The sequence below is a fragment of the Macaca fascicularis genome, chromosome 12, assembly GCF_037993035.2.
Source record: "Macaca fascicularis isolate 582-1 chromosome 12, T2T-MFA8v1.1".
Classification (NCBI taxonomy): domain Eukaryota; kingdom Metazoa; phylum Chordata; class Mammalia; order Primates; family Cercopithecidae; genus Macaca; species Macaca fascicularis.
Window position 1 is genome coordinate 1,027,575 of NC_088386.1, and position 22,615 is coordinate 1,050,189.

At 48.8% G+C, this 22,615-nt stretch overlaps 1 protein-coding gene and 1 long non-coding RNA gene across 2 annotated transcripts in view; one reads left to right on the top strand and one right to left on the bottom strand.

The window, feature by feature from the left end:
* The window catches only part of CFC1 (cryptic, EGF-CFC family member 1), a 56,167-nt gene that overhangs the window by 24,133 nt on the left and 9,419 nt on the right, over window positions 1–22,615 (top strand).
* Window positions 1,130–8,323, bottom strand: LOC141408156 (uncharacterized). The gene is made up of 2 exons (XR_012421000.1): window positions 7,989–8,323; window positions 1,130–4,552 (listed from the first exon to the last, which is right to left on the bottom strand). It is a non-coding gene; the product is annotated as an uncharacterized lncRNA (long non-coding RNA).

Genomic DNA, 22,615 nt, shown 5'->3' on the forward strand with positions numbered 1-22,615 from the left:
GGACCCCAGATACGATGGCATCAATGTCAGTTAACTTGGCACTGTTTAAAATAGATCTATGATCAAATCTTAAGTTTTTCCAAATAAGACCCTGGATGAATGCAAGAAGGTCATTTGATTACTTTAAAATAAGAGTATTTTATGTTAAGTTTGAAAAAGCCAGTCATAAAACTAAACCCTGTACCAATGAATATAGTTCGTGAAGCCAGCAGCACAGGCTTATTATTATAAATATCAAGCACCACCATTATGAGTAAGCTCATTTATTTTCAAATGAGCCTTTGCAATCGTTAATTGTTCACGTCTGTGAATATCCCCGAGACAGACAGTATTATTAACTCCATTTGAAAGGGAGAAAACTAAGGCACAGAAAACCCGTAATTCATTGCCCTGAGGGGAAAAGGAGACACTGGCAACACTGGCTGTCCTTTCGCTGCATCTTCTGTTTGGTAGAGATCCGGGGACATCTGGAACATCCACACTCTCTCTCCCACTCACGGTCATGCCACCATCTAGTGCCGCATTGACATTTCCTCTCAATCTCAGGATAATCACATCGATGTAGCTCTTGGCAGGTTTGTTATCTCAATGTCTATTATCTCAAAAATTAATCCTCATCGCAACCTTAGAAAGAGGCAATATTAGCCCCATTGCATAGGAAAATGAAGGATCAGTGAGAAAGTAACAGGTCTGTCACTGGCGATGGGGGACAGGGCCATTGCAGCGAGTCAGGCCTCAGCTGCAGGTCTGACTTTATGCCACTGCCCCCATCTGTGGGGTCCAGGAGGCTGCTGTCTAAGCAGAAGGCATGGCCCATCAGGGGCCATGGGTGGTGGGCACAGAATTGAGTCATCTGCCTGCCTTCCCACCCACCTGTGTGTGTTGTTTGTTTTATTTAAGTCCTGTGAGCGTAGTTTAGGACCTTGTCCCTTCCCACAGCATAGCATAGAAAATTGGGCAAGTCCAGACCATGACTAAATCCACTTAAACCCCCCCCCCCAAGACCGGCGGATTCTCTCCCTCTCCGCCTGAGATATGATGTTGCCTTAAATGGTCCAGCAGTCGCGGAGTCTCAGGGGAGCTCTCTGCCTTAGTTGGTGCATTCCAGTGCTGCTGGGTCTGTATTTCCAGGTCTTGCTTTATCCTTTTATTTTTTAAAGTAATTAATAATTCCAATCTCTCTGGCCTGCATGAAATTTATAAAATAAATGGACATGATAGGAAATAAATATTTTATGGAGCCACCGCTGTGTGCGAGACGTTCTGCTAGGGAGGCTGAGGGTCCCACAGCTTCCAAGCACCGGTCCTGGCCTAGTGGAGCTCACAACATATTGAGAAGGGAGGACGGACACCACTGACACAGCCCACGCTGCCCAGTGCCGGGTGCAGGAGGGGCAGTGGATGCAGGGGACTGAGGGCAGGGTGTGCTGGGCCTGGGCCCTGGCTCCGTTTGGGAGCCTCATGGCTGCTCTGCTGTCTTCCTCCATGCATGGCCTGGGCCACATTGTGTGCTGTGGAGTTGTTGGATCAGACCTGGATGCTGCAACCCAAGGAGAGAGAGGAGGACAGAGCCCGGGAGAAGAACAGCACTCGGCAGTCTGACCCCTAAAAACCAAACACAACAGAAACCAAGCCAATGGCAATGGTTGAGAAGAACCAAGCCAGCGTGTAGGGGAGGCCAGGGTGGTGCCCTGGGCATCCAGGGTGGAGGCACTCAAGGAAAGGAATGACCAGAAACACAGCTGGGGAGGCCTGGAAGGCCAGGGGCTCAGGCTGAACTGTCTCAGGGGTCCCAGGGGACTGACGGGGGAGTGAATCGTCAGAGGTGGTCAGAGCCACAGATTCCTGGGGGACATGTGCTGTGGCTCAGGATGGAGAAAAGGTGGGCTGAGGTCGGGATGGTCGGTTCAGTCCAGTGCACAAAGGCGTCTGGAGGAAGAGAAACTTTACAGCCCATGTCCTGGAGGGGCCGCAGACAGGAAGCACCCGGTGCTGGAAACCACAAGCTGCTCCTTTTCATTGATGAAGAGGGGAGTGGGGAACATAGGGCGAATTTCAGTGTCTACTGTAAAGAGGAAGGATTTACCTGATATGGTGTTGCTGTGTGATCTGGGCAAAGCTAGGGGAGCTGGTTTTCGAGGAGTGAAGAGATAGGGTGGGGAGGGGGTGATCCGGACATGGGTTTGGGAAACATGAGGGGATCCAACTGTGAGAGACCAGAGGCACCCTCAGGACAGTGGAGCCAGGTTCTTTTCTCTGCAAATAAATCTCACTTTCCTACATCTCAACACATGAGGCAGCTCACCCCAGTTTCTTGTTCTTTCTCTAAGGGGGTTTGGCCTTCCATTGCCTCTAAATGGGGGAAAAGCTAATGGGGCTCACGTCCATGGAGGGGAGTTCAGGATGAGGCTGGTGGTTCAGGCATCCTATGAGCCCGAGGGGAGGCTGCTGGCCTTGTGGTGCTTACGGAGACTTGCAGCGGCTGTGATCCACATTGGGGGTGAGAAGAAACAAGACGTGAGGCTGCAGACACCCGAGAGGCACTGTGGGGGCAGCACCCCACAGGCAGAGGCAAACGGTGGGCATGCAGTTTCCCTTCCCATCTGGTGTCCACTGGCAGCTGGCAACCCCATGCGGAGACCTTTGGTGCCTGCGCTATCCCCACCCCCTTTTACCCAGGGCCCCTGATGTGCTCGGCTCTGCCTGGCACGAATCCCAACAACTCTCCCTGCCTCCTGCTTGTGCGAAATGAGCAAATGTGAAATTGCCCAGGATTGAAGAGCTCAGGACCTTGAATTCCAAGAGCCAGGGAGAAATACTCTGTTGTTCTTTAGACCCAACAAGCCAAATCTGTTCACACCAAGCCTTCATTCCCAAGGCAACCCTCCCTTTTGACGGTCCTAAGGTGTTGCCACCTAATTTCATGACTTTTGCCACTGCAAAGGCTTCCCAAATTCGTACTGGGGCCACGCCTCTCAAAACGGATACAGGAAGGAGTCCAGATTCTCCTCTCCAGACACTCGGGTGGTGCATCGGAAGTGAATCTGAGATTAAACCCGTGTATCTTAGCTCCTCAGTGCTCCCCTTCATCATTTCTTGAACATACGTAGTAGCATGTCCTGGTCTTCTTGGCAGTCTCCTTAGGGATGTAGGGGAAAGGCCGTTTTCATATCAACTTTCTTTATGTTGCCATGAATTAGCTGCTTGCTGACTAAACTTCTCAGACAAAAATCACACACTTCCCGAGTATTCACCCTTTCACACCACAGTCACCTGCTCTAGTATTTGCACACAGTTACATGATTATCAAAACTGCAGTTCAACTAAACGCTCTAAGTGCAGGTAAAGGTCTGTCCTCAAGGTGCTGGTTGAAGCAGGTGAGTGGAACAGTTCCAGGTCCCTGCCGTTCTGGGGTGTCAGTATCAGCTCTGTTCAGGGGTGACAGACAGCAAGACCCCAGCCAGGAGAGGCCAATGGGATGAGAGGGAGAGGGAGAGCTCAGAGGTGGGGCAGGAGCCCCAGGATGGGGGACGCCAGAGCCTTGGCAGGTGGCCACCTCAGGACCGGGAGGCTCCCCAAGCCAGGGGTTCTTTCCCTCCCAAGAGCAAGACTGATAGGAGGCTTGGGAGTCAGGGGCGAGGACAGATGGTGGCAGGTGCAGGGGGTGAAGGGGCCCTGCCTGGGATAAGATGGCAATGGAGCTCAAGGAAATAGAAGCAGCCACGTGGCCACAGTGGCTACAGTGCAGGAGCAGGTGCTGCTGGGGAGCTGGGCCCCAGGCTTTATCTACACTGTCTCGCTGTAAGTCCTCTCCCAACTTGGCACCATCGTCTGACTCCACACATTGCCATAGCCCTGCCAGGCAGGTGCTTGCAAAGGCCACAGAGCCATTGAGTGGGTGCAGGAGGGAAGCACACCAGGAATTCGGCCCTGGTCTGAGGCAGCAGGGGACAGTTGACTGTGGTCAGCAGGGCCTGAACCCCAGCTCTGGAGCCTGCGAGCCACCCTGAGGGTGCAGAAATCTGAGTGCCTGGGGCCATGTGCAGAGTGTGGCCATGTCACAGCTGTGGCTTCAGCATTCAGAGCCTCTGCCTCCACTGGGGATGAATGCAGGTTTCCAACATCTCTGTTTGGGCGGTGCTGATCTTTTTCCTAACTGGCGACTTACTGGTTCCAGGAGAGTTCTGGGCAGGCTGCAAATGTCTGCGTTAAAACAGCTCTGCTGGGCTAAGACAGGGAAGCAGACAGCAGGTGGAGGAGACACACTTTCCTATCCAGCAGAACCTGCGGCAAGCTCCACAGCGCTCTCCAGTCTTGCTTCCGGGAAGATGGTTAATTCCATCTGGTCAGTATTTCCACAGCGCGCGAGCCTCCACTTCCTGGGCTTGCCACTTAAATGAGTCCAGAATTGCCTCACCACCCTTTTACTTGCAGAACCTGGCCTTCGTGTTGTGGGGATGATTAGGAAAGAAATTTGCTTCAGGAAATGGCCAGAAAGGGGTTCCACAGAACTGGCTTATGAAATAGTTTTGCAGAATCTGTACTTAGGAAGCTGGAAACAAAGGCAAAAGAAAAAATAGAAAATCTTATTGTAGAAAATATGCTTTGCAGTGTTTGAAAATGCTGTTCTTGTTAAATTAACCCATTAATAAATACAAACCACTTAACATTTGCTTTTTAATTGTTGTCTCTAGTGCCAAAATAGTTAGTCTGTGAAGCCAGTGGGAGTCTGTCTAGTTGGAAAATAGTAGTATTTATTCTTTGAGGCCCCAAACATCAAAGAAAGTGTTGTTTAAATAAAAAGATGGGGTGTAAGCATGCGAGGTGAGTGGACAATGGGAAATTACTTAATGGGTACAATACTCATCTTTTGGGTGAACACTAACAGCTCAGACTTCAGTACTGTGCAACATATCCATGTAACAGAATTACACCTGTACCCCCTACATTTATAGAAATAAAAAAGATGCATCATAAATGGAACAAAACAGCCTATATCTTGAAGAAATCATGCTTGAAAAGTGATAATTTCACTCTCTAAAATTTAATTTTTAATTTTAAATTATTGTATGGGAGATAACTCCCATGGCTCAGAAATGAAAAACATGAAAAGCATTCAGTATAGTCTGTTCTCCGTCCATGTCCTCCTCTGTCTGGTTTCACTGCACTCATCTGTGTAACAAAGTCTTTCTTATTGATTTCTAGGAACTCTTTATATGTGGCACTAAGGGCATGAGTTATGATTAACTTCTTGTGCATCCCTAGAGCTTCCTGATGCAGATGCAAACAGACAGGAATGTGAGTGCTCACCTTCATCTTCTCTGTGTTTTACACAAATGGTGGCAGATTACATGCACTTTACCACACTTTGCTCTTATAAATTGGATAATCCCCCATATGAATACATGTAGCATTCCATTTTCTTACAGCTGTGGAGTATTTCGGTCCCACACTGGATGGATGATTGGAGTTGATAGACACAGATTCTTTCAAATCTTTTATCTGTATAACAGATAATGCTGTTCTCTTGCTAATATATCATTTTGCATCTGTCTTTAGAATCAGTCGTGAAATTGCTGGGTCAGAGGACACATATCTTGGTAATTCTGTAGGTGTTGCCAAATTATCCTGCCTGTGGTCATGCGATTTGCTCTTCCCAGGCATGAAGGCCACTGCTTCTCCGTGGCTCCTTACCCACACATAGTGAATCTCTTCTGACATTTGCTGATTGAATAGGTTTCCCATTCTATTATTAGTAAGGCTGACTATCTACTTAGTTTATTTTCACTGGATCATTCCATCAAAGTTTTTTGCCTATCGATCTATTGAGTTTTTTTATCTTTTTCTTTCTTATTGATTTTTTGGAGCTTTTAATATATTAAGGATGTAACTTATGATAAGAGGTGAAAATACATTCTTTCCCTCAGTGTCTGTCTTGATTTCTTAATTTGCTGATGGTAGTTTTTCATGCAGAAATTCCTATTTTTGTGTAGCTTAACTGACAAATTCTTTTATTGCATTTGGATTTTTCAGTTTTAATTTAAAACATCATGGAATTTGGCCGGGCGCAGTGGCTCAAGCCTGTAATCCCAGCACTTTGGGAGGCTGAGACGGGCGGATCACGAGGTCAGGAGATCGAGACCATCCTGGCTAACACGGTGAAACCCCGTCTCTGCTAAAAAATACAAAAAACTAGCCGGGCGAGGCGGCAGGCGCCTGTAGTCCCAGTTACTCGGGAGGCTGAGGCAGGAGAATGGCGTAAACCCGGGAGGCGGAGCTTGCAGTGAGCTGAGATCCGGCCACTGCACTCCCGCCTGGGCGACAGAGTGAGACTCCCTCTCAAAAAAAAAAAAAAATCATGGACTTTGTCCATGATTTCTTTTAGTATTTTTATGTCTTTACTTACAACATTTAAATATTTTATCTTTTTGAAATTTATTTTTATATACATTGTGGGACATGGGTGCAACTTTCATCTTTTATTATTTATTTTGCTGAATGCTACTCAGTTGTCCTAATGCCATTTATCACAGTTTTTTTCACTAACAATTTTAGATGTCACTTTTATGACTTACTAATTTCCCTCCTATTTTTGTGTCTATCTGCATTTCCTGTGCTTTTCTGTTGTTCCGTGTGTTTGTTCATGACCCAGTACAACAGTGTTTTAGTTATTAAAACTATTATATGATCTAAGAACTGGTAAGGCTAATTCTTTCTCTTTACTCTTTTTTTTTTCTGGATTTTCCTATTTTTGTTTGCTTCTTTTTCTATTTGAACTTTAGAATCAGATTGTCTAGTTCTCACCTCACAGTAAAATATGTAAATAAATAAATAAAATACAAAGATCCAGAAAAACTTCAATCTATTTTTATTTAGGTGCATTAATTTGCATAATAAATCAGGGAAAGTTGGCGTTTTATGATGTTGAGTCTTCCTAGTCGAGAACATCATAAGTCTTTCTATTTGTTCAAGTTTTCTTTTATAAACTTTCGAGAGTGGATAAAAACATATCTCATATAGATCTTAACTTTCTTGCTAAGTTTATTCCTAGGAACTTTTTCTTCCTAATTAAATAGGAGTAATTTCTTGTGCTATATCATCCAAAGCTATTGGTTTCTGTACATCAATTTTATCCCTACATCTTACTAATTTTCTTATTATTTGTTGAAGAAATTAACTTGATATTGTCTTTTGGTTTGAGATAGGTGTATCTTTCAATGTTATGAAAATACTTATCAAATCCTATTTTATTAAGTTTTTTAACACTAAATTTCATCAAATACGAAATGCAGTGTCTGTATAGATTATCTTATTTTTTTAAATCTTGGATCTGTTTGCAAACATTTTTTAAAGTTTTTGAATTTTATTTTTACATACAAATGTGTTTGGTTGTCCTTTACAGCATGTGTCATTCAAAACACAATTTCCCATAAGGATGCCATGTTTTCCTAAGCATTTAGAGTTCCACAGCATCTTGAATTCATTTAACAAAATGTTATAGAAGAAACAACTTAATACAGTTGTGTCATTATTTAAAAGCTAACATTTTTCTCTGAGCTTGAAAAATAATAGATACCTTTTCTAGTGAAGAAAGCACCTTAAATTCTTTCTTGAATAAAGTAGGTGTGTGTGGATAGATGAGTAGATTGGCAGGCAGATAGATAAACATTGTCAATAAAATTAAATGGACATGATGCACACTTTAAAACTCTCTCTGAAATAAAATAATGAGAAGTAAGAAATCCGAGCCCACGGATGTCAGCCTGTTCAGGTGGTCCTGCTGGAGCACTGTCTCCATGGAAACAGAGGAGTGCCGGAAGGAAGGACTGAGGAGACGCGGCAGTGAGTCCACTTTTTTCCCCAAAACACCATCATTTCCTAAGCTTATTTATCACCTTTCAATTCTACAGAATCACATTATGATTTTATGGTGACTAAGGACCAAGAGTAGAAATGTCTTATCTCCAAGGCATGGAGCAGGCACTCACCATTGAAAGGAAGCAATCTTCAGGCTTTTTACAGGATGTCGATCTCCGGGGAATGTCAGCAGGGGCACGAGGAGAGCAGTCGATGCATCTGGACTCATAAATTGCTCACGTTACATCCAATATGCAATGTATGATATGACAGGTGTCATGGAGGTGTCTGTAAAGGCGCCACAAACACCAACATCTGGGTTACTTATTTGTCTCCTCTGCAGTGAAGCTGGCAATAAACGCATCTCCCAGAGGCCGGGGAAGGTGGGAGAGAATGATCAAATGAAAGCTGCTAAAATGAGGGCATTTTTTCTGTCTTCCTGAATCATCAGCCATAAAACAACAGCAAGTCAGGGGTTGCGTCATTCTCTCTGCTGCTACAGCCAGAGGGTGATGGACTGGATGTGGTGGCTCCAAAATGCAGATGAAGGTCAGCACTGTGTTCTGGCTAAGACTTCCCAAACTCTCACTTCACAATTAATTTGTGTTTCAAACAATGAATGTTGTTGTTATTTTAATGATGACATGAGTTTAAAACTTTGATGCTTCCATTTTTCAAAAAGGGCAAACCACCACGGACAATAACAAAATCCTTTAATACAACAGCACTGGGGAAGAGAGCCCAGGGCTTCTGCAGTTGCTGATTCTCGGCACCTCCGTCTCCGTTACTCTCTGATGTTTCTTAAAGGCTTTCATATACGCATGAGATAAAAGCAGCACAGCAGAAATAAATACAATGAGAATGAAGACGAGGCGGTTCTGGACAAGGTGCTGCTCAACCAGGAGGTGGCAGCAGCAGGAGAGTGGACCTCCTTCCACTGAAGCTGCACGTAAACAGGACCTTGGAGGCCAGTGAGCTGGGTACAAAGCTCCCTGCCCCAGTAGGGACGTGGCCTGTTCTAGGCAGAAGGCAGTTGAGCAAAGGAGAGAGGCGGCAAAGTAGAATGACTTCAACTCTTTTAAAGGTTGAAAAATGCTGAATAAAGGCATAGCTGTGAAGAGTATGGGATTGTTTATATTTGCTGAGTAATCAATACCACATATTGCTTTCACGTGGTTTGCTCAGCTCTGTCCCAGGGCACATCCAAGAAGCATGGGCATGTTTCTGTGCTCTTACAAAGCCTCCTTTCTGTTAGGAAGCCTGCAGCACACACAAAATAGCCATCGGCAAGAGTGTCTGTGGCCCCAGTGCTGCCCTGGGCAGCACACGAGAGTGATGGACTTTGAGTCCCTTTATTTTCTGCTCTCCGGAAGGAGGGGTTTTAATAGGATTTATCTTTTTATATGTTCTGCCTAGCATTAGAGAAGCAGACAATTTTAGTCAATCATTCAAGACCATCCTGCAACCTCAGCTTTTGCGTTTTACAACCTTGTAAAGAAACGCAGCATCATAATTAATTACAATTACAGCACTGTGATGTGAAATATCAGTCAAAAATCTAAGTCTGCCAAAAATCTAAGTCATTGTCTTTGGCCTGAATTCCTGTAGCATAATCTTAGATAGGCGCACACATCCCTGATCCAAGGGCCTGTGCACACCAGGTGCTCCTCCCAGCAGGGAAGACTCGGAGGTGTGGGCCAGGGAATCATGCAGAGTTGGGCTTTCATTCAGCATCTCCGGGAATCAGGACACTGCACTCACACACACGCTTGCCACACAGCCTGGCAGGAGCCAAGACAAGGCGGCAACACTTTCATCTTTGAGAAAGGAGTTTGAAAACATTCACTGCAAATTAACACAACTTTTCTGACTGGCGTGTGCCCACAAATGGGTGCAGCTGCACCCCGAACCGGCCTGGGCTCCCTGAAAGATCAGAGGGAAATGTGAGGGGCAAACGCGTTCAGTGCAGATCTCTCTTTCTTCAAGCAAGGGAAGAGAGGTTTCCAAATTTGAAAGTGACCTTCGCACCTCCTCTCCTTTCCGCTCCCCTCTTCAGTGGAATGTTTGAACAAGCACTGATGACTCGCCCCCTAATAGCCCAGATAAGGTTTTACAAGAATAGGTGGGCCTGCTTGAAAGCTAAACTTTTCCTGAAGCCACAATAAGACAAATGATCCGAAACTTGCAATTTGGTTAATGTTTCTCTCTCCGCCTTGCTGTGTACACAGCTCCTTCTGGCCGGCAGCAGGAAGAGTGGGCCTGTGTGTGCCAGGCCCTGCAGTCTCTCCTCTCACCTGGTGTCTCCAGTGAGGGGCCTGAGTCACCGCACACCATGAGCTTGTGCTCAGCCTGCCCATCTCCCACCTCCCACCAGCTGCTCCTCAACTGGCAGGGCCTGATTCTAGCAAAATCTAGCACAATCTCACTCCTGTGCAGATGCTCGGGTTTCCCTGGTGTCTGAGGGGTGGTGTGCTTGGTGGCCTGAGCACTGCAGTGAATCCATGTTTCCCTCCCAGCACACTCTTCTGTCCTCCAACTTGGCGGACAGCTCTGGCCAGGGACGTAGCCCAGCCGATGCCCACCCTGCGCTCTGTCCATTTCATAAGAGCCCCCGGTTTCCTCACTTCCCTCAGATTTTGACAAGAGAACGGTCCCAGTGTGGCCCAGAAAGGCCAGCAGGGTGCAGCCTGGGACTGACAGCAGAGGCGGCTCTGGTGGGGAGAAAGTAGCTCTCCCAGCCTAGCCCCACTGGTGGGCGGCACCTCCTGGCTTCAGGCCATCTTTTGTCCCAGTCCCAGGTAAGAAAAACACAAACAAAAGCCAGCGTCACGGCGCTCGAGAAGCAGGAGGCCATTCACTGACAGCAACACACTGTGTGCACAGACACACGCGTGGACAGGAGGTAGAGCTTGGGGTTGCTGTGGAGTGGACAGGACACTGGAGCGGCAGGCGGTGCGGACCCGCTGGGCAGCCGAGCATGGTTGTCGTTTTGAGCAGCAGGAGCCAGTTTGTTGCTCAGGGCCTTGTCTTCTTTACAAAGAGCCCCAGGCCACGGGGGCTTCTCTGGGTGCCTCTTTGCTGCCACGCTTGCACGCGGGCGGAGAGCAGACCCGGCCACCGACTCACTTGCTTTGCTGTCTTCAGATGGAAAAGCCACTGTCATAGCCCCAAAGGAGGGGAAACTGTACTGATTTGGGGAACCTCTATGTTGATTTCAAAACAGATAGTCTCCTGTGTTCTCAAAGACTGGAAGTGAACCCCACAACCGCCTTAGGCCGCAAAAGCTTTATCCTTTCTAATGAGCATCCCTGTGACCTGCTCTGTGCCCTGCAGATACTTTGCTCAGCCAGCCAGAAGGAGGGAGGCCAGACACCAGCCCCCACGGACCTGCGGCTGGGACCCTCTGCCTGGGGACGATGGGGTCGGGGTACAGTAGCTGCCCCAGAAACAAGTGGGGCCGCAGGAGGCTGATGGTGAGCTTGGAGGTTGGCAGAATTCTAAATCTGGGCACTACAGGGTCCACACAGGTCATGACCCGACTCTGCTCCACCCAGACTCCAGAGGACCTGAGCAGGAACCTCTGCAGGGCGGGCCCGGGGCCCCCTACCCTCTCGGCAGCCGGCAGTGCTCCCTGACAGCCGGGGCCTCTCCTTCTGGTAGCTCTGTAGTTTGCTGTCACCAACTTGGCTGGGCCTGGGACAGGCTGCTCCTCTCCCTGCTGAAGCCAGGCAGTCCCTCCTGCCTCAGTTTCTCAGACTAGACCGTCTCTCCCATCACGAGCCACTGAAGACGCTCAGCTGTTTCTCTCTGCCCGGTCTGACTGTTGGATCTCCCTCTGCATGCGTCGGTTTGCTGTGTTCTCGCTACTCGCCCTTGGATAAAATTTCTTCTCGACTCACCAAGGTGGGTGTCCTGGAGGGCAGGGCCGCACCTCACATGCATATTGCCCACATAGCTCAGAAACAGATGCATTCACGCTTGTTAAAAGTAAAACGGGGTCGGGCGCAGTGGCTCATGCCTGTAATCCCAGCACTTTGGGAGGCTGAGGCGGGTGGATCATCTGAGGTCAGGAGTTCAAGACCAGCCTGACCAACACGGAGAAACCCTGTCTCTACTAAAAATACAAAAAATTAGCTGGGTGTGGTGGCGCGTGCCTGTAATCCCAGCTACTCGGAGGCTGAGGCAGGAGAATCGCTTGAACCCAGGAGGCAGAGCTTGCAGTGAGCCGAGATCGCGCCACTGCACTCCAGCCTGGGTGACAGAGCGAGACTCCATCTCCAAAAAAAAAAAAAAAGAAAAAAGAGAAAAGAAAGACATGACCGTGTGGTGGCAGTAGCACACAAGATTGATGTGGGCAGTGCTTTGGCTGAATTGCACAGAAAGGGAAGTCATGAAGCAGGGCCACCCCCAGAAGGAGAAGAGGTCAAGGCAGAATCTGAGGGGGGCTGACAGGTCTAGGAGATGCCAGCTCAGCAGCCAATAGGGAGTACCTGGGCCAGAGACTCTGAAGGGTGGCAGTGGCTTGGGGTCTTCTGTGGCCCCAGGGTTTGTCTTCTCTGTGACTGACAGATTTGGGCACAGTTTTACGGGGCATGCAAAGCAAGTGGGCTCTACGGGACTAACAATGTGCTTATTCGGACATGTTTCAAACAAATTGTGTGCATAAGAATTTGGGTTTGGCGGGAGGGGGCTCCTGTGAGTGTTGTGAAGGATGTGGGAACCGGAATGCTTGTACGTTGCCGGTGAGATGGTAAAAAGGTGCAGCCCACTTTGGAAAACAACTTGGCAGTTTCTTGAAAAGTTAAACACGGATTTACTAGAGGACCCAGACTGTCACTAGGAGTCGTACACCCAAGAGAAATGAAGACACACATCCACACCAAGTCTCGTACCTGAAAGTTCATGGCAGCATTACTCACAATCGCCAAAAAGTAGAAACAACTCAAATGTCCACCGACCAGGATTCACTAAGAAACGCGGTATGTCCTCGTAGAAATACCATCAGGAATACAAAGCCAGGACCCACAGACCTGTGCTCCGCCACAGGAACTTCAAAACATCACCCTCCGTGAAAGAAGTCAGACACAAAAGAACAACTGTTGTATGATTTTATTTATATAAAACACCCGAAAAGGACAAAAGTAGAGAGACAGAAAGTAGATTAATGGTTGCCCAGGTTGGAGGGTGGGAAGGACAGTGACTAACGGGGCGGGGGCAAGGGGGGCAGGAGCTTTTTTTCTTTTGGTGAGACAGACATTTTAACTAGACTCATGTTGTCATGGTGGTGCAAGGCACTGGGTCCTTCTCAATACACCAAAATTCATTTAACTGCACATTGAAAACAGGTGAATTTTACTGTGTGTAGATTAAATCTTATTTGGAGTGTTAAGAGAAAAAGAAGTAAACACAGAAACACAAAAACCTATGGCCCATATCCTCCAGAGCAGTTCACCTTTCCAGAGGTCACATAGCATTTTGTGAATTTACCTGGGCTCGCAAATAAGCTGACAAACAAACAACATGAATGGAGTGAAACAGAATGTCTCGATTTAGTCTCAAAAGGCAGAGCACACTCCACCTGGCAGGAGCTTTCTAATTATGCTGTTGTGAATTGCAAAGGCTGTCTCTCCATTCTCTCCTCTCCACCCCAGGCCAAAGCTCAACGCCTTCCTGCTAGACCCACCGACCCATCAGCATCTGAACTGACTCCTGGGTTCCCTCCCCTGTCACCTGTTTGTGTTTTTGGTTTTGTTTTTGAGACAGGGTCTTACTCTGTCACTCTGGCTGGAGCACAGCAGTGCAACTGTGGCTCACTGCAGCCTCAAACTTCTAGGCTCAAGTGATCCTCCCACCTCAGCCTCCCAAGTAGCTGGGACTACAGGTGTATGCCACCACATCTGACCTCTGCTTTTTTTTTTTTTTTTTTGTAGAGATGGTAGTCTAGTTATTTTGCCCAGGCTGGTCTCGAACTCCTGGGCTCAAATGATCCTCTCACCTCAGCCTCCTAAAGTGTTGAATTACAGGCATGAGCCACCGTGCCCTGCCAACACTGAAATGATGTCACTCCTCTGATCAGACTCTTCTCAGGACCTGGAAGCCAGGACTTCACCATTTTGCTAGTGTCGGGGCCGTGCTTTCTAGCGCATGGGCTCTTGTGGTGCCAGCGGTCACAGGACAGCGCACTCCCCTCCTGTGGATGACTCCTTCATGCCCTTTCCTCTCTCTCCTAAGGCCTCCAACGTTTTCTGTCCCACCCATATGCTCCACTTATGACCCTGCTTTTGCTTTGATTTTCTCATTAAAATAAATCGGCAGGCTGGCCAGGTGCAGTGGCTCACGCCTATAATCCCAGCACTTTGGGAGGCCAAGGCAGGTGGATCACCTGAGGTCGGGAGTTCGAGACCAGCCTGACCAACATGGAGAAACTGTGTCTCTACTAAAAATACAAAATTAACCAGGCATGGTGGTACATGCCTGTAATTCCAGCTACTCGGGAGGCTGAGGCAGGAGAATCGCTTGATCCCAAGAGACGGAGGTTGCAGTGAGCCAAGACACTGCCATTGCACTCCAGCCTGGGCAACAAGAGTGAAACTCCATCTCAAAAAATTAAAAAATAATAAATAATAAAATAAATCTGCAGGCTGCCCCCTCACGGCAACGTGTCTCGCCTGCATTACTGCAGAAGGATGGGCCACACCCCTGCCCTGGCGGACTAGACCTCTTAAGGACACCTCTGCCTTCCACCTCACTCCTAAATCACCCACATCTTCTTCTCTAGTGAGTTGTACAAACGTGCTTTTTCCTGACCCATCTTTAAAACATCTTTTGCATGCTTTGCTCTGCAGCTGCATCCCATTTCTCTGTTCCCCTGTAGAGCGAAATGGTTCCAAAGCGTGGTCTCAACTTACCTTGAACACCCCTCCTCCCTCTGGCTATCTGAGCTACTCCAGTCCAGCTCTCCGCCTCTGCACTGCCCTGAACCTACCTGCTCCTGCCAGCAGCCACGGCCTATGCAGACGTGCAGCCCCCAGCTGTAAGACAGGGGCCCCCCTCCCTGCTGCTCCTGAGCACCTCCTGCATGTGGTTTCCTGAACCACTCTCCTCCCCCCCAAGCCCCCTCCTCCGTGCAAACTTCGGGACTCCCGGCTGCCCAAGGCCGCTCTGCCGTTTTCTGTCCGCACCTGCTTCCTGGGGTTGCATTTATTCCCACAGCTCCAAATGCCACCTGCCTGCTCATCGCACCCCGCCCAGGCCTCTTCTCCCTTGCTGGGAGCATGTCCTCCGTTTCTCCACTTCATAGACACCACCTCTCGCCCTTCCTTCCCAAACAGCTCCAAACAAAACTGTCTCCGGTTCAGTTCTCAGCTCCTCAGGACAGAAAACCCCGAGTCCTCCCTCCCCGTGTGCTCTTTCTCTCACACCCAGATCCAACCCAGCATGAATCCCCGCGACTCATACCCGCTTCCAGCCTCCACCGCCCTGACCCAGGCTCAGGGTCCGCGCAGCCACCTCCACCCTGCGCCCTGCGGTTCACGCTCCACACAGGCGCAAAAGTCAGATGGGGCCCCTGGCTCCACCAGGCCTGCGAGGCCTCCAGCAGGGGCCGGCTCTCCCCGCTCCCTCCCGGGCCCAGCGCACTGTTCACAGGCATCCCGGCTCCCTTGCCAGAGTGTCACTTTCTCTGTGAAACACGCCAAATGTCCCTTTATGCCCTCATGTTTTGACTCTCCATAGCATTTTTCTTCCTCTAATATACTATTTACTTACATTGTTTATTTTCTTTCTTCTCCTAACAGAATGTACTGGCTGTAAAGGCAGAACATTTTATCCTGCTTTGCGTACTTTTGTATCCCTGGTAGCACAGACACATTTAATATTTAATTGTTGAGAGAATGAATGAATATGCTCCCCCTATTTACCTATCACTCGGCTGCCCTACAACGGACCCTCAGATTCCTGCTGACAAAGATTCTCTGCTTGGCCAAACAATAGTCCGGCTCCTGAACCTCCTCCTACCTCCATCTGTGCACGTCCTTGTAAAATCTATTTTCACCAAGAATCCTGCTAAGTCAGGTTAGCAAGAAGCCCCTACCCTCAATACCTCATCGCCCTCCATATCTGATCAGGCTCCTCATGCTCCGTTGTCCCCAAGGTGAAGTCTGACCACCAGGGCCTGTCTGCAGCAAGAATCCTATTGGGCCGGATTAGCCAGAGTCCTTTTTACTCTGAATTACCTTTGAGTTCTTTTCCACCCACTGCCCCCAACCCCGCTGCTTGGTTATCAGCTCCCCCTCGCCCATGCTGTATTTGGAGCTGAACCTGATCTATCTCGATCCACTTATACCTGCCTCAATGGTCTGGAATAAAGTCCACCTGCCGTGCTAGTCACGTTGAGTAATTTTTCTTTAACGTTGCTCACGCTGACCTTATACATGCTGACCTCAGCCCCTCTCTCCACCACTCTGTGTGCTCTGCCCAGCTTTGCTGTCTCTTCCAAGCAGAAAATATCCTCCCTGCTTTCTGTTGCCAGAGTCCTTCCTCCACATCTCTTCTTGAACGCTAAGGATTGATGTGTTATCTCCCCTCCCTTCCACACTAAGCTCAGCCCCGCAGCCTTTTGTCTGAGACAAGCTGAAGTAGTGCTTGAAGAAACCAGCTCTGAGACATTCAACGGTCTGCCAAAGCCAGCGAGGCCCCCGCCGCTGTGCATCCACACCTGCCACCTCCGGAAAGAGACCTGGCAGTGCACCCTGCTGAGGCTGCCCAGCTGCCCTGAGCCCTTGCCCAGTGCCACCAACAGTGAGTCTGCCTCAGAGACACGGGACTGAGCCCAGCCGTCGGCGATTTGCTAAGAAATCACATGTCGAGCACTGAACCCAGACAGCACCTGTTTTAGTCCGTTATATGCTGCTCATGGCAGAAAACCTGAAACTGGGCAGTTTATAAAGAAAACGAATTTTCATTTCACTCCCAAGGTCGAGGGAGCATGTCTGGTGAGGAACTTCCTGCTGGTGAGGACTCTGCAAAGTCCCAAGGCAGTGCGGGACAGTCCATGGCAGGGAGGTGGAGCGTGCTGATGCTACCTTTTCTTCCTTTAAAGCCACCAGTCCCACTGATATCATAACGCACTAATCCATTAACCCCTGGTGGATGAGTCCATTCGTGAGAATGAAGCCCTCCGGACCCAATCACCATTTAAAGTTTCCACCTTCTCCACACTGCCACTCTGAGGATTCAATTTCAGCAGGAGTTTCAGACAGGACAAACACTGCCATCATAGCCACCCCCTTCTCATGCCACCCAGGCTGGGACCCCAGCCTACCCTGCAACTTAACAACTTAGCCACAGAGCATGAGCCACAGGGCCTCCTACTACCCTCTGCCACACTCAGGAGTCCCACCCAGTCTTCCTGAAAGGCTCCCATTCTTCCTTCTTCTCTTCCAGCCAGAATGGCCATACCTCACGCACCCCTCCTTCCTGTTCAAATCAGGTACCCCTCCCAGCAAGTGACCTCCATCACACCTCACACCGGAGCTGGCAGGGGGAAGGTGCCTTCTTACCTTAGTGAGCCAGGGCCTGAGCAGGCTCTCAGGAGTGCTGGCGACTGAATTAGGGGGGTGGGAGTGTGCAGCCATGCCACCAGAGGCACACCTGCTGGAGAGATTTCAGGAAATCCCTAAGCAGCTATTGTTCATAGACAGCTGTGTGACAATAGTTATTTGCAGCTAAAACACAAAGTCAATAATTAATAAACTATGTGGCATGAGGGGATTATTGTCTTTGTGAAAACAGGAAGCTTGTTTTTTCATTTGTACACATTCATGGGGCACATGTGCAATTTTGTTACATGCATAGATTGCAGTAGTCAAGTCGGACGGAGCTTTTAGGATGTCCATCTCCAGAATAAAGTACACTGCACCCGTTAACCAATTCCTCCTCCTCCTCTTCCTCCTCCTCTTCCTCCTCCTCCTCCTCTTCCTCCTCCTCTTCCTCCTTCTCCTCCTCCTCTTCCTCCTTCTCCTCTTCCTCCTCCTCCTCTTCTTCCTCCTCCTCTTCCTCCTCCTCCTCTTCCTCCTCCTCCTCTTCCTCCTCCTCCTCCTCCCGGCCACCCCTTCACCCTTTGTCTCCATTGTCTCTCATCCTACTTTCAACATACATATTTTTTAGCTCCCAATTATGAGTGAGAACACGTAATGTTTGTCTTTCTATGCCTGGCTTGTTTCAATTAAGAACCCAAGATATTGGCTTCCATTTCCATCCACGTTGCTGCAAAAGACATGATTTCATTCTTTTTATGGCTGAATAGTTCACCACTGAGTATATATGGCACATTATCTTTATCCATTTATCCAGTGATGGACACCTTGGTCGATTCCATATCTTTGCAATTGTGAAGCTTTGGCTTATTAATGACATGGCTTGAAATTCATCCAGGAAATTGCTGAGGTCTTACCAGAACTGAGTCCCTTGCTGGGTCTGCAGTCTTTTGGATCAAGCATGACCTTATTCCCAGCAAGGTGGGCATCCAGAACTCTGCATACCTCTACTCCACACAGCCCCTCCAGCTCCCTTATTGAATCTGGGCCTGAAGAAAAGAAAATCTGTCTCTGCATTTTATGTAAAACTATGGTTATTACTGGTTTGGTTTGTTGTTGTTGTTGCTGTTTGTTTTTTCGTTTTTTTTGTTTTGACAGAGTTTTGCTCTTATCGCCCAGGCTGGAGTGCAATGGTGCGATCTTGGCTCACTGCAACCTCTGCCTCCCGGGTTCCAGTGATTCTCCTGCCTCAGCCTCCTGAGTAGCTAAGATTACAGGCATGTGCCACCATGCCCTGCTAATTTTGTATTTTTAGTAGAAATGGGGTTTCACCATGTTGGCCAGGCGGGTCTCAAACTCCCGACTTCAGGTGATCCACCTGCCTCGGCCTCCCAAAGTGCTGGGATTACTGGTGCGAGCCACCGCGCGTTGCCTGGTTATTACTTTTTATCTTAAAACCTTAAAATTGTCCCTCAAAAAAGGTTGGTCATTTTATTAACTCTCTCTTTTTTTTTTTTTTTTGAGATGGAGTCTCGCTCTGTCGCCCAGGCCGGAGTGCAGTGGCCCGATCTTGGCTCACTGCAAGCTCCGCCTTCTGGGTTCACGCCATTCTCCTGCCTCAGCCTCCCGAGTAGCTGGGACTACAGGCGTCCGCCACCGCGCTGGGCTAATTTTTTGTATTTTTAGTGGAGACAGGTTTTCACTGTGTTAGCCAGGATGGTCTCGATCTCCTGACCTGGTGATCTGCCCACCTCAGCCTCCCAAAGTGCTGGGATTACAGGCGTGAGCCACCACACCTGGCCCATTTTATTAACTCTTCAATTGAGTTCAGTTCTTTATGTGAACTCAGTTGTCAATGATTAAAACTGGTAGGTTGGCTGTTTCAAGGCAAAATCTACTTCTTATTCAAAACTGGTTTCCCTTTCAATTTTTTTTCTTTTTCTTTTTTTTTTTTTTTTTGAGAAGGAGTCTCGCTCTGTGGCCCAGGCTGGAGTGCAGTGGCACAATCTCGGCTCATTGCAAGCTCCACCTCCTGGGTTCCCGCCATTCTCCTGCCTCAGCTTCCCGAGTAGCTGGGACTACAGGCGCCGCCACCACACCCAGCTAATTTTTTGTATTTTTTTAGTAGAGACGGGGTTTCACCGTGTTAGCCAGGATGGTCTCGATCTCCTGACCTTCTGATCTGCCCACCTCAGCCTCCCAAAGTGCTGGGATTACAGGCTTCAGCCACTGTGCCCGGCCAACTTTTCAAATTTAAACCGGGAGGAAGCCCCAGCCCAACTGGCTGGATCCCAGAGCTGCAGGTGACAAAGCCCACGCACCCTGAGTCTCACTGTGAAATCCAGAACATTGGTGTGCAGTCTGGAGGGACTAGTGTTAAGCTCTTTTTGTGCCAAGTGCTATCTATGAGCAAATGTGGCTGATTCACAGTTTCATCAGCAGGGCATCATCTGCCAATAAAATACTAGTTTCAAAGTTAATTCTTCTCGTAGATCTGTATAGAAGTGCTTCGTATAGAAGATTACCTTTTAAGGAGCCAAAAGACAAGTGGTTATACCAAGAACAAAATGCAAGTTAGCAAAGCCCTGCATAAATGTTTATAATTAAGTGGTTCCTATTATATTGAGGCAAAATCCAGACTTTTGCTTCATCAAATTTTAGAATAAATCAGCTTTAACAAATAATATTAGGCCGGGCGCGGTGGCTCATGCTTGTAATCCCAGCACTTTGGGAGGCCAAGGCGGGCGGATCACGAGGTCAGGAGATCGAGACCATCCTGGCGAACATGGTGAAACCCCGTCTCTACTAAAAATACAAAAAGTAGCCGGACGCGGTGGCGGGCGCCTGTAGTCCCAGCTACTCAGGAGGCTGAGGCAGGAGAATGGCGTAAACCCGGGAGGCGGAGCTTGCAGTGAGCCGAGATCGCGTCACTGCACTCCAGCCTGGGCGACAGAGCGAGACTCCGTCTCAAAAAAAAAAAAACAAAAAACAAACAAAAAAAAAAACAAATAATATTAAATGAGATATAATCTAATTACGAGTTTAGAAGTTAGAAATTGAGAATAAAATCCAAGAAAAAGGAAGATAGAGATACCAACGGAGGGGTTCATGGTGCTTACCGCTTGGGACTCAGACAAAAAGGCATCTCATCCCCAAATGGAATTTGGGCTGGATGGTCCGGTGTCCTGGAGCACTGTTGTTAATTCCATTCCGTCTAATACAGATTGTGGGAACACAGCCTCACTTTTCAGACTCCCTAAACATGAAAATACTCAGGGAGAAGACGTCATGATGTATGTAATTTACTTTAAAATTCTTCACTAAAAACAAAATAACAAATATGGCAAAACGAGTTTAATCTATGTGTGTGGCTGAGTCTCTGACAGGGCCCCAAAGAGTCCTTCCTGGTCTTCAGGCCGATGTGGGACCCCCACCCTGAGAGTGGGCCTGGACTCACCTCTAACAGACAGCAGGTCACAAAAGGTGGGGACTCCCGCTCTCACCCTCTCCCTCCTGCCCTGGGGGAGGCCGTGGGTGCTGGTGCAGGGGAGAGGCCACGGGGCTGGCAGTGGAGGGTGTGGGGGCTGGGTGGAGGAAAGGGCAGGAAAGACCCTTCCAAGCCCAAATGCTTCTGGTCAAAGCACTCAGGCACTGCAGGGTGCCACGCAGTTGAAAAGGAAGTTATTGAGGGAGGGTGCTTCTCTGCGTCCCAGTCCCCAGGGCTCTGCAGCGGCACCGGCACTGCCATGGGAAGATGAAGTGGTCCTGATGCCTGGCCCAGCTCTGAGCCTGGTGCTGAGGACAGGCTGATTCCCCTCCTGAGCCTGCGCTCCCAGGAGGGCCCCTGCACGCCAGGCCTGTGTTTCAGCGTGCGACCGCCTGTCTCCCTGAAAGATCCAATCTCTTTTTTTCGAGACCGAGTCTCGCTCTGTCACCCAGGCTGGAGTGCAGTGGCACGATCTCAGCTCACTGCAACCTCCGCCTCCCAGATTCACATGATTCATTGTTTTTTCTGTTTGTGTGTGTGTTTTTTGAGGCAGAGTCTCACTCCGTCATCCAGGCTGGAATGCCGGCTGCTTGCGGAGGTGATGTTCTGTCCAATATGGTCGCTGCCTGGTGGCCAAAATGAGCATCTCAGACTGTGCTGGGCTTTCTGAAGGGCCACACAACAGTTCAGGTTCACCATTTGATTTAAAGGAACATCAGCCGGACTCACGCCGTTGCCTGTGAGGGCTGCCTGCAGAGTACCCCCCGTGAATGAAAATGTCTGTGTAAGGACCCTTCGTAAAAGGTGTTCACTGTACTTCCGGAAAGCCACCAGTACAAATGCACTCTACATGCAGCAAAAATTACTAAATTACATAATACATCACAATCACGGAAAAACAAAAACCTGGTGTATCCGTCAGCTCGGGCAGCCCTAACCAAATGCCGCAGGCTGGGAGTCCTGAGCCACAGAAATGTTTCCTCCCACGGCTCTGAAGACTGGAAGTCTGAAATCAAGGTGTCACCAGATTTGGGTTCCCCCGTGTCCTCCCTCATCGGCATGTAGATAGCTGTCTTCTCACTGTGCTCTTCCAAAAAGTAGAAAAAACAAGTATGCGTCAACAGATGACAAATAGACAAAACAAGGTGGATGCGTGTCGTGAAATATTTATTATTCAGTCACAAAAGGAGTGAAGCCCTGATGGGCGCTACAGCACGGACGGACCTAAGACATTATGCTATGTGGCATAGGCCGGACGCAAAAGGAAAATACTGCATGATTCCCCTCACATGCAATCTCTAGATGAGGAAAATGTGTGGAGACAGACGGCAGCCCCGCCCAAGAAGCCAGGACGATGGAGAAAGGTGTTTCTCACTCCCCACAGGTGCCAGGGGCAGCCTGCTTGGACAGCCATCGCTTTCAAGTCCTCCTCAGAGAATCCCTTCATACCTAACTTGTTGCAGAGCATTTTCCTGCATGATGGATGTGCCGAGAACACTGACGGGGCCTCCAGTCCTGGCACAGGTTCCGGTCCCACACACTCTTTGAGCCAGAACATTCCACTGGAGTTTTGATGGGTGGGTCGGCTCCAGCCTTATCTGTTTACAGCTGATAAGGAGGAAAGAGGCCTTTCCTGGCAGGGACCCACCTCCACCCTTCCCGTGCTCCCGGCAACGCTTCCAGCTGGGCCTCTTGATGGCAAACAGGGCAGCTCCTCTGCAGTAAAATGCAAAAC